Genomic DNA, 13,865 nt, shown 5'->3' on the forward strand with positions numbered 1-13,865 from the left:
GGGCCGGCCCGGCGGCAATTGCGGCGGGCAGCAGGCCTCTTGGACAGGTTGAGAGATAAAAAAATAATAATTCCCATGCAGTCTCAATGGCGGGGTGCGGGCCGGGGAATAGGCCTCTTGGCCGGGGTGAATATGTTGGAACGCGGCGCGCGTAAATAGAAGCGGCTGGAGGTACCGGGGGCGAAGCCCGCCCCGGCCCGGAGGCCGAGTTAAAAAAAATAATAATCCCCGTTCAGTCTCAATGGCGGGGTGCGGGCCGGCCCGGCGGCGAGTGCAGCGGGCAGCAGGCCTCTTGGACAGGTTGAGAGATAAAAAAATAATAATTCCCGTGCAGTCTCAATGGCGGGGTGCGGGCCGGGGAATAGGCTTCTTGGCCGGGGTGAATATGTTGGAACGCGGCGCGCGTAAATAGAAGCGGCTGGAGGTACCGGGGGCGAAGCCCGCCCCGGCCCGGAGGCCGAGTTAAAAAAAATAATAATCCCCGTTCAGTCTCAATGGCGGGGTGCGGGCCGGCCCGGCGGCGATTGCGGCGGGCAGCAGGCCTCTTGGACAGGTTGACAGATAAAAAAATAATAATTCCCGTGCAGTCTCAATGGCGGGGTGCGGGCCGGGGAATAGGCCTCTTGGCCGGGGTGAATAGTGTTGGAACACGGCCGGCGGAAATAGTAGCGGCTGGAGGTACCGGGGGCGATGCCCGCCCCGGCCCGGCGGCCAAGTTAAAAAAATAAATAATCCCGTTCAGTCTCAATGGCAGGGTGCGGGCAGGCCCGGCGGCGATTGCGGCGGGCAGCAGGCCTCTTGGACAGGTTGAGAGATAAAAAAATAATAATTCCCATGCAGTCTCAATGGCGGGGTGCGGGCCGGGGAATAGGCCTCTTGGCCGGGGTGAATATGTTGGAACGCGGCGCGCGTAAATAGAAGCGGCTGGAGGTACCGGGGGCGAAGCCCGCCCCGGCCCGGAGGCCGAGTTAAAAAAAATAATAATCCCCGTTCAGTCTCAATGGCGGGGTGCGGGCCGGCCCGGCGGCGAGTGCGGCGGGCAGCAGGCCTCTTGGACAGGTTGAGAGATAAAAAAATAATAATTCCCGTGCAGTCTCAATGGCGGGGTGCGGGCCGGGGAATAGGCCTCTTGGCCGGGGTGAATATGTTGGAACGCGGCGCGCGTAAATAGAAGCGGCTGGAGGTACCGGGGGCGAAGCCCGCCCCGGCCCGGAGGCCGAGTTAAAAAAAATAATAATCCCCGTTCAGTCTCAATGGCGGGGTGCGGGCCGGCCCGGCGGCGATTGCGGCGGGCAGCAGGCCTCTTGGACAGGTTGACAGATAAAAAAATAATAATTCCCGTGCAGTCTCAATGGCGGGGTGCGGGCCGGGGAATAGGCCTCTTGGCCGGGGTGAATAGTGTTGGAACACGGCCCGCGGAAATAGTAGCGGCTGGAGGTACCGGGGGCGATGCCCGCCCCGGCCTGGCGGCCAAGTTAAAAAAATAAATAATCCCGTTCAGTCTCAATGGCAGGGTGCGGGCCGGCCCGGCGGCGATTGCGGCGGGCAGCAGGCCTCTTGGACAGGTTGAGAGATAAAAAAATAATAATTCCCATGCAGTCTCAATGGCGGGGTGCGGGCCGGGGAATAGGCCTCTTGGCCGGGGTGAATATGTTGGAACGCGGCGCGCGTAAATAGAAGCGGCTGGAGGTACCGGGGGCGAAGCCCGCCCCGGCCCGGAGGCCGAGTTAAAAAAAATAATAATCCCCGTTCAGTCTCAATGGCGGGGTGCGGGCCGGCCCGGCGGCGAGTGCGGCGGGCAGCAGGCCTCTTGGACAGGTTGAGAGATAAAAAAATAATAATTCCCGTGCAGTCTCAATGGCGGGGTGCGGGCCGGGGAATAGGCCTCTTGGCCGGGGTGAATATGTTGGAACGCGGCGCGCGTAAATAGAAGCGGCTGGAGGTACCGGGGGCGAAGCCCGCCCCGGCCCGGAGGCCGAGTTAAAAAAAATAATAATCCCCGTTCAGTCTCAATGGCGGGGTGCGGGCCGGCCCGGCGGCGAGTGCGGCGGGCAGCAGGCCTCTTGGACAGGTTGAGAGATAAAAAAATAATAATTCCCGTGCAGTCTCAATGGCGGGGTGCGGGCCGGGGAATAGGCCTCTTGGCCGGGGTGAATAGTGTTGGAACACGGCCCGCGGAAATAGTAGCGGCTGGAGGTACCGGGGGCGATGCCCGCCCCGGCCCGGCGGCCAAGTTAAAAAAATAAATAATCCCCGTTCAGTCTCAATGGCAGGGTGCGGGCCGGCCCGGCGGCGATTGCGGCGGGCAGCAGGCCTCTTGGACAGGTTGAGAGATAAAAAAATAATAATTCCCGTTCAGTCTCAATGGCAGGGTGCGGGCCGGCCCGGCGGCAATTGCGGCGGGCAGCAGGCCTCTTGGACAGGTTGAGAGATAAAAAAATAATAATTCCCATGCAGTCTCAATGGCGGGGTGCGGGCCGGGGAATAGGCCTCTTGGCCGGGGTGAATATGTTGGAACGCGGCGCGTAAATAGAAGCGGCTGGAGGTACCGGGGGCGAAGCCCGCCCCGGCCCGGAGGCCGAGTTAAAAAAAATAATAATCCCCGTTCAGTCTCAATGGCGGGGTGCGGGCCGGCCCGGCGGCGAGTGCGGCGGGCAGCAGGCCTCTTGGACAGGTTGAGAGATAAAAAAAATAATAATTCCCGTGCAGTCTCAATGGCGGGGTGCGGGCCGGGAAATAGGCCTCTTGGCCGGGGTGAATAGTGTTGGAACACGGCCCGCGGAAATAGTAGCGGCTGGAGGTACCGGGGGCGATGCCCGCCCCGGCCCGGCGGCCAAGTTAAAAAAATAAATAATCCCGTTCAGTCTCAATGGCAGGGTGCGGGCCGGCCCGGCGGCGATTGCGGCGGGCAGCAGGCCTCTTGGACAGGTTGAGAGATAAAAAAATAATAATTCCCATGCAGCCTCAATGGCGGGGTGCGGGCCGGGGAATAGGCCTCTTGGCCGGGGTGAATATGTTGGAACGCGGCGCGCGTAAATAGAAGCGGCTGGAGGTACCGGGGGCGAAGCCCGCCCCGGCCCGGAGGCCGAGTTAAAAAAAATAATAATCCCCGTTCAGTCTCAATGGCGGGGTGCGGGCCGGCCCGGCGGCGAGTGCGGCGGGCAGCAGGCCTCTTGGACAGGTTGAGAGATAAAAAAATAATAATTCCCGTGCAGTCTCAATGGCGGGGTGCGGGCCGGGGAATAGGCCTCTTGGCCGGGGTGAATATGTTGGAACGCGGCGCGCGTAAATAGAAGCGGCTGGAGGTACCGGGGGCGAAGCCCGCCCCGGCCCGGAGGCCGAGTTAAAAAAAATAATAATCCCCGTTCAGTCTCAATGGCGGGGTGCGGGCCGGCCCGGCGGCGAGTGCGGCGGGCAGCAGGCCTCTTGGACAGGTTGAGAGATAAAAAAATAATAATTCCCGTGCAGTCTCAATGGCGGGGTGCGGGCCGGGGAATAGGCCTCTTGGCCGGGGTGAATAGTGTTGGAACACGGCCCGCGGAAATAGTAGCGGCTGGAGGTACCGGGGGCGATGCCCGCCCGGGCCCGGCGGCCAAGTTAAAAAAATAAATAATCCCCGTTCAGTCTCAATGGCAGGGTGCGGGCCGGCCCGGCGGCGATTGCGGCGGGCAGCAGGCCTCTTGGACAGGTTGAGAGATAAAAAAATAATAATTCCCGTTCAGTCTCAATGGCACGGTGCGGGCCGGCCCGGCGGCAATTGCGGCGGGCAGCAGGCCTCTTGGATAGGTTGAGAGATAAAAAAATAATAATTCCCATGCAGTCTCAATGGCGGGGTGCGGGCCGGGGAATAGGCCTCTTGGCCGGGGTGAATATGTTGGAACGCGGCGCGCGTAAATAGAAGCGGCTGGAGGTACCGGGGGCGAAGCCCGCCCCGGCCCGGAGGCCGAGTTAAAAAAAATAATAATCCCCGTTCAGTCTCAATGGCGGGGTGCGGGCCGGCCCGGCGGCGAGTGCGGCGGGCAGCAGGCCTCTAGGACAGGTTGAGAGATAAAAAAATAATAATTCCCGTGCAGCCTCAATGGCGGGGTGCGGGCCGGGGAATAGGCCTCTTGGCCGGGGTGAATATGTTGGAACGCGGCGCGCGTAAATAGAAGCGGCTGGAGGTACCGGGGGCGAAGCCCGCCCCGGCCCGGAGGCCGAGTTAAAAAAAATAATAATCCCCGTTCAGTCTCAATGGCGGGGTGCGGGCCGGCCCGGCGGCGATTGCGGCGGGCAGCAGGCCTCTTGGACAGGTTGACAGATAAAAAAATAATAATTCCCGTGCAGTCTCAATGGCGGGGTGCGGGCCGGGGAATAGGCCTCTTGGCCGGGGTGAATAGTGTTGGAACACGGCCCGCGGAAATAGTAGCGGCTGGAGGTACCGGGGGCGATGCCCGCCCCGGCCCGGCGGCCAAGTTAAAAAAATAAATAATCCCGTTCAGTCTCAATGGCAGGGTGCGGGCCGGCCCGGCGGCGATTGCGGCGGGCAGCAGGCCTCTTGGACAGGTTGAGAGATAAAAAAATAATAATTCCCATGCAGTCTCAATGGCGGGGTGCGGGCCGGGGAATAGGCCTCTTGGCCGGGGTGAATATGTTGGAACGCGGCGCGCGTAAATAGAAGCGGCTGGAGGTACCGGGGGCGAAGCCCGCCCCGGCCCGGAGGCCGAGTTAAAAAAAATAATAATCCCCGTTCAGTCTCAATGGCGGGGTGCGGGCCGGCCCGGCGGCGATTGCGGCGGGCAGCAGGCCTCTTGGACAGGTTGACAGATAAAAAAATAATAATTCCCGTGCAGTCTCAATGGCGGGGTGCGGGCCGGGGAATAGGCCTCTTGGCCGGGGTGAATAGTGTTGGAACACGGCCCGCGGAAATAGTAGCGGCTGGAGGTACCGGGGGCGATGCCCGCCCCGGCCCGGCGGCCAAGTTAAAAAAATAAATAATCCCGTTCAGTCTCAATGGCAGGGTGCGGGCAGGCCCGGCGGCGATTGCGGCGGGCAGCAGGCCTCTTGGACAGGTTGAGAGATAAAAAAATAATAATTCCCATGCAGTCTCAATGGCGGGGTGCGGGCCGGGGAATAGGCCTCTTGGCCGGGGTGAATATGTTGGAACGCGGCGCGCGTAAATAGAAGCGGCTGGAGGTACCGGGGGCGAAGCCCGCCCCGGCCCGGAGGCCGAGTTAAAAAAAATAATAATCCCCGTTCAGTCTCAATGGCGGGGTGCGGGCCGGCCCGGCGGCGAGTGCGGCGGGCAGCAGGCCTCTTGGACAGGTTGAGAGATAAAAAAATAATAATTCCCGTGCAGTCTCAATGGCGGGGTGCGGGCCGGGGAATAGGCCTCTTGGCCGGGGTGAATATGTTGGAACGCGGCGCGCGTAAATAGAAGCGGCTGGAGGTACCGGGGGCGAAGCCCGCCCCGGCCCGGAGGCCGAGTTAAAAAAAATAATAATCCCCGTTCAGTCTCAATGGCGGGGTGCGGGCCGGCCCGGCGGCGAGTGCGGCGGGCAGCAGGCCTCTTGGACAGGTTGAGAGATAAAAAAATAATAATTCCCGTGCAGTCTCAATGGCGGGGTGCGGGCCGGGGAATAGGCCTCTTGGCCGGGGTGAATAGTGTTGGAACACGGCCCGCGGAAATAGTAGCGGCTGGAGGTACCGGGGGCGATGCCCGCCCCGGCCCGGCGGCCAAGTTAAAAAAATAAATAATCCCCGTTCAGTCTCAATGGCAGGGTGCGGGCCGGCCCGGCGGCGATTGCGGCGGGCAGCAGGCCTCTTGGACAGGTTGAGAGATAAAAAAATAATAATTCCCGTTCAGTCTCAATGGCAGGGTGCGGGCCGGCCCGGCGGCAATTGCGGCGGGCAGCAGGCCTCTTGGACAGGTTGAGAGATAAAAAAATAATAATTCCCATGCAGTCTCAATGGCGGGGTGCGGGCCGGGGAATAGGCCTCTTGGCCGGGGTGAATATGTTGGAACGCGGCGCGCGTAAATAGAAGCGGCTGGAGGTACCGGGGGCGAAGCCCGCCCCGGCCCGGAGGCCGAGTTAAAAAAAATAATAATACCCGTTCAGTCTCAATGGCGGGGTGCGGGCCGGCCCGGCGGCGAGTGCGGCGGGCAGCAGGCCTCTTGGACAGGTTGAGAGATAAAAAAAATAATAATTCCCGTGCAGTCTCAATGGCGGGGTGCGGGCCGGGAAATAGGCCTCTTGGCCGGGGTGAATATGTTGGAACGCGGCGCGCGTAAATAGAAGCGGCTGGAGGTACCGGGGGCGAAGCCCGCCCCGGCCCGGAGGCCGAGTTAAAAAAAATAATAATCCCCGTTCAGTCTCAATGGCGGGGTGCGGGCCGGCCCGGCGGCGATTGCGGCGGGCAGCAGGCCTCTTGGACAGGTTGAGAGATAAAAAAATAATAATTCCCGTGCAGTCTCAATGGCGGGGTGCGGGCCGGGGAATAGGCCTCTTGGCCGGGGTGAATAGTGTTGGAACACGGCCCGCGGAAATAGTAGCGGTTGGAGGTACCGGGGGCGATGCCCGCCCCGGCCCGGCGGCCAAGTTAAAAAAATAAATAATCCCGTTCAGTCTCAATGGCAGGGTGCGGGCCGGCCCGGCGGCGATTGCGGCGGGCAGCAGGCCTCTTGGACAGGTTGAGAGATAAAAAAATAATAATTCCCATGCAGTCTCAATGGCGGGGTGCGGGCCGGGGAATAGGCCTCTTGGCCGGGGTGAATATGTTGGAACGCGGCGCGCGTAAATAGAAGCGGCTGGAGGTACCGGGGGCGAAGCCCGCCCCGGCCCGGAGGCCGAGTTAAAAAAAATAATAATCCCCGTTCAGTCTCAATGGCGGGGTGCGGGCCGGCCCGGCGGCGAGTGCGGCGGGCAGCAGGCCTCTTGGACAGGTTGAGAGATAAAAAAATAATAATTCCCGTGCAGTCTCAATGGCGGGGTGCGGGCCGGGGAATAGGCCTCTTGGCCGGGGTGAATATGTTGGAACGCGGCGCGCGTAAATAGAAGCGGCTGGAGGTACCGGGGCGAAGCCCGCCCCGGCCCGGAGGCCGAGTTAAAAAAAATAATAATCCCCGTTCAGTCTCAATGGCGGGGTGCGGGCCGGCCCGGCGGCGAGTGCGGCGGGCAGCAGGCCTCTTGGACAGGTTGAGAGATAAAAAAATAATAATTCCCGTGCAGTCTCAATGGCGGGGTGCGGGCCGGGGAATAGGCCTCTTGGCCGGGGTGAATAGTGTTGGAACACGGCCCGCGGAAATAGTAGCGGCTGGAGGTACCGGGGGCGATGCCCGCCCGGGCCCGGCGGCCAAGTTAAAAAAATAAATAATCCCCGTTCAGTCTCAATGGCAGGGTGCGGGCCGGCCCGGCGGCGATTGCGGCGGGCAGCAGGCCTCTTGGACAGGTTGAGAGATAAAAAAATAATAATTCCCGTTCAGTCTCAATGGCACGGTGCGGGCCGGCCCGGCGGCAATTGCGGCGGGCAGCAGGCCTCTTGGACAGGTTGAGAGATAAAAAAATAATAATTCCCATGCAGTCTCAATGGCGGGGTGCGGGCCGGGGAATAGGCCTCTTGGCCGGGGTGAATATGTTGGAACGCGGCGCGCGTAAATAGAAGCGGCTGGAGGTACCGGGGGCGAAGCCCGCCCCGGCCCGGAGGCCGAGTTAAAAAAAATAATAATCCCCGTTCAGTCTCAATGGCGGGGTGCGGGCCGGCCCGGCGGCGATTGCGGCGGGCAGCAGGCCTCTTGGACAGGTTGACAGATAAAAAAATAATAATTCCCGTGCAGTCTCAATGGCGGGGTGCGGGCCGGGGAATAGGCCTCTTGGCCGGGGTGAATAGTGTTGGAACACGGCCCGCGGAAATAGTAGCGGCTGGAGGTACCGGGGGCGATGCCCGCCCCGGCCCGGCGGCCAAGTTAAAAAAATAAATAATCCCGTTCAGTCTCAATGGCAGGGTGCGGGCCGGCCCGGCGGCGATTGCGGCGGGCAGCAGGCCTCTTGGACAGGTTGAGAGATAAAAAAATAATAATTCCCATGCAGTCTCAATGGCGGGGTGCGGGCCGGGGAATAGGCCTCTTGGCCGGGGTGAATATGTTGGAACGCGGCGCGCGTAAATAGAAGCGGCTGGAGGTACCGGGGGCGAAGCCCGCCCCGGCCCGGAGGCCGAGTTAAAAAAAATAATAATCCCCGTTCAGTCTCAATGGCGGGGTGCGGGCCGGCCCGGCGGCGAGTGCGGCGGGCAGCAGGCCTCTTGGACAGGTTGAGAGATAAAAAAATAATAATTCCCGTGCAGTCTCAATGGCGGGGTGCGGGCCGGGGAATAGGCCTCTTGGCCGGGGTGAATATGTTGGAACGCGGCGCGCGTAAATAGAAGCGGCTGGAGGTACCGGGGGCGAAGCCCGCCCCGGCCCGGAGGCCGAGTTAAAAAAAATAATAATCCCCGTTCAGTCTCAATGGCGGGGTGCGGGCCGGCCCGGCGGCGAGTGCGGCGGGCAGCAGGCCTCTTGGACAGGTTGAGAGATAAAAAAATAATAATTCCCGTGCGGTCTCAATGGCGGGGTGCGGGCCGGGGAATAGGCCTCTTGGCCGGGGTGAATAGTGTTGGAACACGGCCCGCGGAAATAGTAGCGGCTGGAGGTACCGGGGGCGATGCCCGCCCGGGCCCGGCGGCCAAGTTAAAAAAATAAATAATCCCCGTTCAGTCTCAATGGCAGGGTGCGGGCCGGCCCGGCGGCGATTGCGGCGGGCAGCAGGCCTCTTGGACAGGTTGAGAGATAAAAAAATAATAATTCCCGTTCAGTCTCAATGGCAGGGTGCGGGCCGGCCCGGCGGCAATTGCGGCGGGCAGCAGGCCTCTTGGACAGGTTGAGAGATAAAAAAATAATAATTCCCATGCAGTCTCAATGGCGGGGTGCGGGCCGGGGAATAGGCCTCTTGGCCGGGGTGAATATGTTGGAACGCGGCGCGCGTAAATAGAAGCGGCTGGAGGTACCGGGGGCGAAGCCCGCCCCGGCCCGGAGGCCGAGTTAAAAAAAATAATAATCCCCGTTCAGTCTCAATGGCGGGGTACGGGCCGGCCCGGCGGCGAGTGCGGCGGGCAGCAGGCCTCTTGGACAGGTTGAGAGATAAAAAAATAATAATTCCCGTGCAGTCTCAATGGCGGGGTGCGGGCCGGGGAATAGGCCTCTTGGCCGGGGTGAATATGTTGGAACGCGGCGCGCGTAAATAGAAGCGGCTGGAGGTACCGGGGGCGAAGCCCGCCCCGGCCCGGAGGCCGAGTTAAAAAAATAATAATCCCCGTTCAGTCTCAATGGCGGGGTGCGGGCCGGCCCGGCGGCGATTGCGGCGGGCAGCAGGCCTCTTGGACAGGTTGAGAGATAAAAAAATAATAATTCCCGTGCAGTCTCAATGGCGGGGTGCGGGCCGGGGAATAGGCCTCTTGGCCGGGGTGAATAGTGTTGGAACACGGCCCGCGGAAATAGTAGCGGCTGGAGGTACCGGGGGCGATGCCCGCCCCGGCCCGGCGGCCAAGTTAAAAAAATAAATAATCCCGTTCAGTCTCAATGGCAGGGTGCGGGCCGGCCCGGCGGCGATTGCGGCGGGCAGCAGGCCTCTTGGACAGGTTGAGAGATAAAAAAATAATAATTCCCATGCAGTCTCAATGGCGGGGTGCGGGCCGGGGAATAGGCCTCTTGGCCGGGGTGAATATGTTGGAACGCGGCAGCGTAAATAGAAGCGGCTGGAGGTACCGGGGGCGAAGCCCGCCCCGGCCCGGAGGCCGAGTTAAAAAAAAATAATAATCCCCGTTCAGTCTCAATGGCGGGGTGCGGGCCGGCCCGGCGGCGAGTGCGGCGGGCAGCAGGCCTCTTGGACAGGTTGAGAGATAAAAAAATAATAATTCCCGTGCAGTCTCAATGGCGGGGTGCGGGCCGGGGAATAGGCCTCTTGGCCGGGGTGAATATGTTGGAACGCGGCGCGCGTAAATAGAAGCGGCTGGAGGTACCGGGGGCGAAGCCCGCCCCGGCCCGGAGGCCGAGTTAAAAAAAATAATAATCCCCGTTCAGTCTCAATGGCGGGGTGCGGGCCGGCCCGGCGGCGAGTGCGGCGGGCAGCAGGCCTCTTGGACAGGTTGAGAGATAAAAAAATAATAATTTCCGTGCAGTCTCAATGGCGGGGTGCGGGCCGGGGAATAGGCCTCTTGGCCGGGGTGAATAGTGTTGGAACACGGCCCGCGGAAATAGTAGCGGCTGGAGGTACCGGGGGCGATGCCCGCCCCGGCCCGGCGGCCAAGTTAAAAAAATAAATAATCCCCGTTCAGTCTCAATGGCAGGGTGCGGGCCGGCCCGGCGGCGATTGCGGCGGGCAGCAGGCCTCTTGGACAGGTTGAGAGATAAAAAAATAATAATTCCCGGGCAGTCTCAATGGCGGGGTGCGGGCCGGCCCGGCGGCGATTGCGGCGGGCAGCAGGCCTCTTGGACAGGTTGAGAGATAAAAAAATAATAATTCCCATGCAGTCTCAATGGCGGGGTGCGGGCCGGGGAATAGGCCTCTTGGCCGGGGTGAATATGTTGGAACGCGGCGCGCGTAAATAGAAGCGGCTGGAGGTACCGGGGGCGAAGCCCGCCCCGGCCCGGAGGCCGAGTTAAAAAAAATAATAATCCCCGTTCAGTCTCAATGGCGGGGTGCGGGCCGGCCCGGCGGCGAGTGCGGCGGGCAGCAGGCCTCTTGGACAGGTTGAGAGATAAAAAAATAATAATTCCCGTGCAGTCTCAATGGCGGGGTGCGGGCCGGGGAATAGGCCTCTTGGCCGGGGTGAATAGTGTTGGAACACGGCCCGCGGGAATAGTAGCGGCTGGAGGTACCGGGGGCGATGCCCGCCCCGGCCCGGCGGCCAAGTTAAAAAAATAAATAATCCCCGTTCAGTCTCAATGGCAGGGTGCGGGCCAGCCCGGCGGCGATTGCGGCGGGCAGCAGGCCTCTTGGACAGGTTGAGAGATAAAAAAATAATAATTCCCGTGCAGTCTCAATGGCGGGGTGCGGGCCGGGGAATAGGCCTCTTGGCCGGGGTGAATAGTGTTGGAACACGGCCCGCGGAAATAGTAGCGGCAGGAGGTACCGGGGGCGATGCCCGCCCCGGGCCGGCGGCCAAGTTAAAAAAATAAATAATCCCGTTCAGTCTCAATGGCAGGGTGCGGGCCGGCCCGGCGGCGAGTGCGGCGGGCAGCAGGCCTCTTGGACAGGTTGAGAGATAAAAAAATAATAATTCCCGTTCAGTCTCAATGGCAGGGTGCGGGCCGGCCCGGCGGCGATTGCGGCGGGCAGCAGGCCTCTTGGACAGGTTGAGAGATAAAAAAATAATAATTCCCGTGCAGTCTCAATGGCGGGGTGCGGGCCGGGGAATAGGCCTCTTGGCCGGGGTGAATAGTGTTGGAACACGGCCCGCGGAAATAGTAGCGGCTGGAGGTACCGGGGAGGATGCCCGCCCCGGGCCGGCGGCCAAGTTAAAAAAAGAAATAATCCCCGTTCAGTCTCAATGGCAGGGTGCGGGCCGGCCCGGCGGCGAGTGCGGCGGGCAGCAGGCCTCTTGGACAGGTTGAGAGATAAAAAAATAATAATTCCCGTTCAGTCTCAATGGCAGGGTGCGGGCCGGCCCGGCGGCGATTGCGGCGGGCAGCAGGCCTCTTGGACAGGTTGAGAGATAAAAAAATAATAATTCCCATGCAGTCTCAATGGCGGGGTGCGGGCCGGGGAATAGGCCTCTTGGCCGGGGTGAATATGTTGGAACGCGGCGCACGTAAATAGAAGCGGCTGGAGGTACCGGGGGCGAAGCCCGCCCCGGCCCGGAGGCCGAGTTAAAAAAAAAAATAATCCCCGTTCAGTCTCAATGGCGGGGTGCGGGCCGGCCCGGCGGCGAGTGCGGCGGGCAGCAGGCCTCTTGGACAGGTTGAGAGATAAAAAAATAATAATTCCCGTGCAGTCTCAATGGCGGGGTGCGGGCCGGGGAATAGGCCTCTTGGCCAGGGTGAATATGTTGGAACGCGGCGCGCGTAAATAGAAGCGGCTGGAGGTACCGGGGGCGAAGCCCGCCCCGGCCCGGAGGCCGAGTTAAAAAAAATAATAATCCCCGTTCAGTCTCAATGGCGGGGTGCGGGCCGGCCCGGCGGCGAGTGCGGCGGGCAGCAGGCCTCTTGGACAGGTTGAGAAATAAAAAAATAATAATTCCCGTGCAGTCTCAATGGCGGGGTGCGGGCCGGGGAATAGGCCTCTTGGCCGGGGTGAATAGTGTTGGAACACGGCCCGCGGAAATAGTAGCGGCTGGAGGTACCGGGGGCGATGCCCGCCCGGGCCCGGCGGCCAAGTTAAAAAAATAAATAATCCCCGTTCAGTCTCAATGGCAGGGTGCGGGCCGGCCCGGCGGCGATTGCGGCGGGCAGCAGGCCTCTTGGACAGGTTGAGAGATAAAAAAATAATAATTCCCGTTCAGTCTCAATGGCAGGGTGCGGGCCGGCCCGGCGGCAATTGCGGCGGGCAGCAGGCCTCTTGGACAGGTTGAGAGATAAAAAAATAATAATTCCCATGCAGTCTCAATGGCGGGGTGCGGGCCGGGGAATAGGCCTCTTGGCCGGGGTGAATATGTTGGAACGCGGCGCGCGTAAATAGAAGCGGCTGGAGGTACCGGGGGCGAAGCCCGCCCCGGCCCGGAGGCCGAGTTAAAAAAAATAATAATCCCCGTTCAGTCTCAATGGCGGGGTGCGGGCCGGCCCGGCGGCGAGTGCAGCGGGCAGCAGGCCTCTTGGACAGGTTGAGAGATAAAAAAATAATAATTCCCGTGCAGTCTCAATGGCGGGGTGCGGGCCGGGGAATAGGCCTCTTGGCCGGGGTGAATATGTTGGAACGCGGCGCGCGTAAATAGAAGCGGCTGGAGGTACCGGGGGCGAAGCCCGCCCCGGCCCGGAGGCCGAGTTAAAAAAAATAATAATCCCCGTTCAGTCTCAATGGCGGGGTGCGGGCCGGCCCGGCGGCGATTGCGGCGGGCAGCAGGCCTCTTGGACAGGTTGACAGATAAAAAAATAATAATTCCCGTGCAGTCTCAATGGCGGGGTGCGGGCCGGGGAATAGGCCTCTTGGCCGGGGTGAATAGTGTTGGAACACGGCCGGCGGAAATAGTAGCGGCTGGAGGTACCGGGGGCGATGCCCGCCCCGGCCCGGCGGCCAAGTTAAAAAAATAAATAATCCCGTTCAGTCTCAATGGCAGGGTGCGGGCAGGCCCGGCGGCGATTGCGGCGGGCAGCAGGCCTCTTGGACAGGTTGAGAGATAAAAAAATAATAATTCCCATGCAGTCTCAATGGCGGGGTGCGGGCCGGGGAATAGGCCTCTTGGCCGGGGTGAATATGTTGGAACGCGGCGCGCGTAAATAGAAGCGGCTGGAGGTACCGGGGGCGAAGCCCGCCCCGGCCCGGAGGCCGAGTTAAAAAAAATAATAATCCCCGTTCAGTCTCAATGGCGGGGTGCGGGCCGGCCCGGCGGCGAGTGCGGCGGGCAGCAGGCCTCTTGGACAGGTTGAGAGATAAAAAAATAATAATTCCCGTGCAGTCTCAATGGCGGGGTGCGGGCCGGGGAATAGGCCTCTTGGCCGGGGTGAATATGTTGGAACGCGGCGCGCGTAAATAGAAGCGGCTGGAGGTACCGGGGGCGAAGCCCGCCCCGGCCCGGAGGCCGAGTTAAAAAAAATAATAATCCCCGTTCAGTCTCAATGGCGGGGTGCGGGCCGGCCCGGCGGCGATTGCGGCGGGCAGCAGGCCTCTTGGACAGGTTGACAGATAAAAAAATAATAATTC

The sequence above is a fragment of the Hippocampus zosterae genome, chromosome 10 (genome assembly GCF_025434085.1).
Source record: "Hippocampus zosterae strain Florida chromosome 10, ASM2543408v3, whole genome shotgun sequence".
Classification (NCBI taxonomy): domain Eukaryota; kingdom Metazoa; phylum Chordata; class Actinopteri; order Syngnathiformes; family Syngnathidae; genus Hippocampus; species Hippocampus zosterae.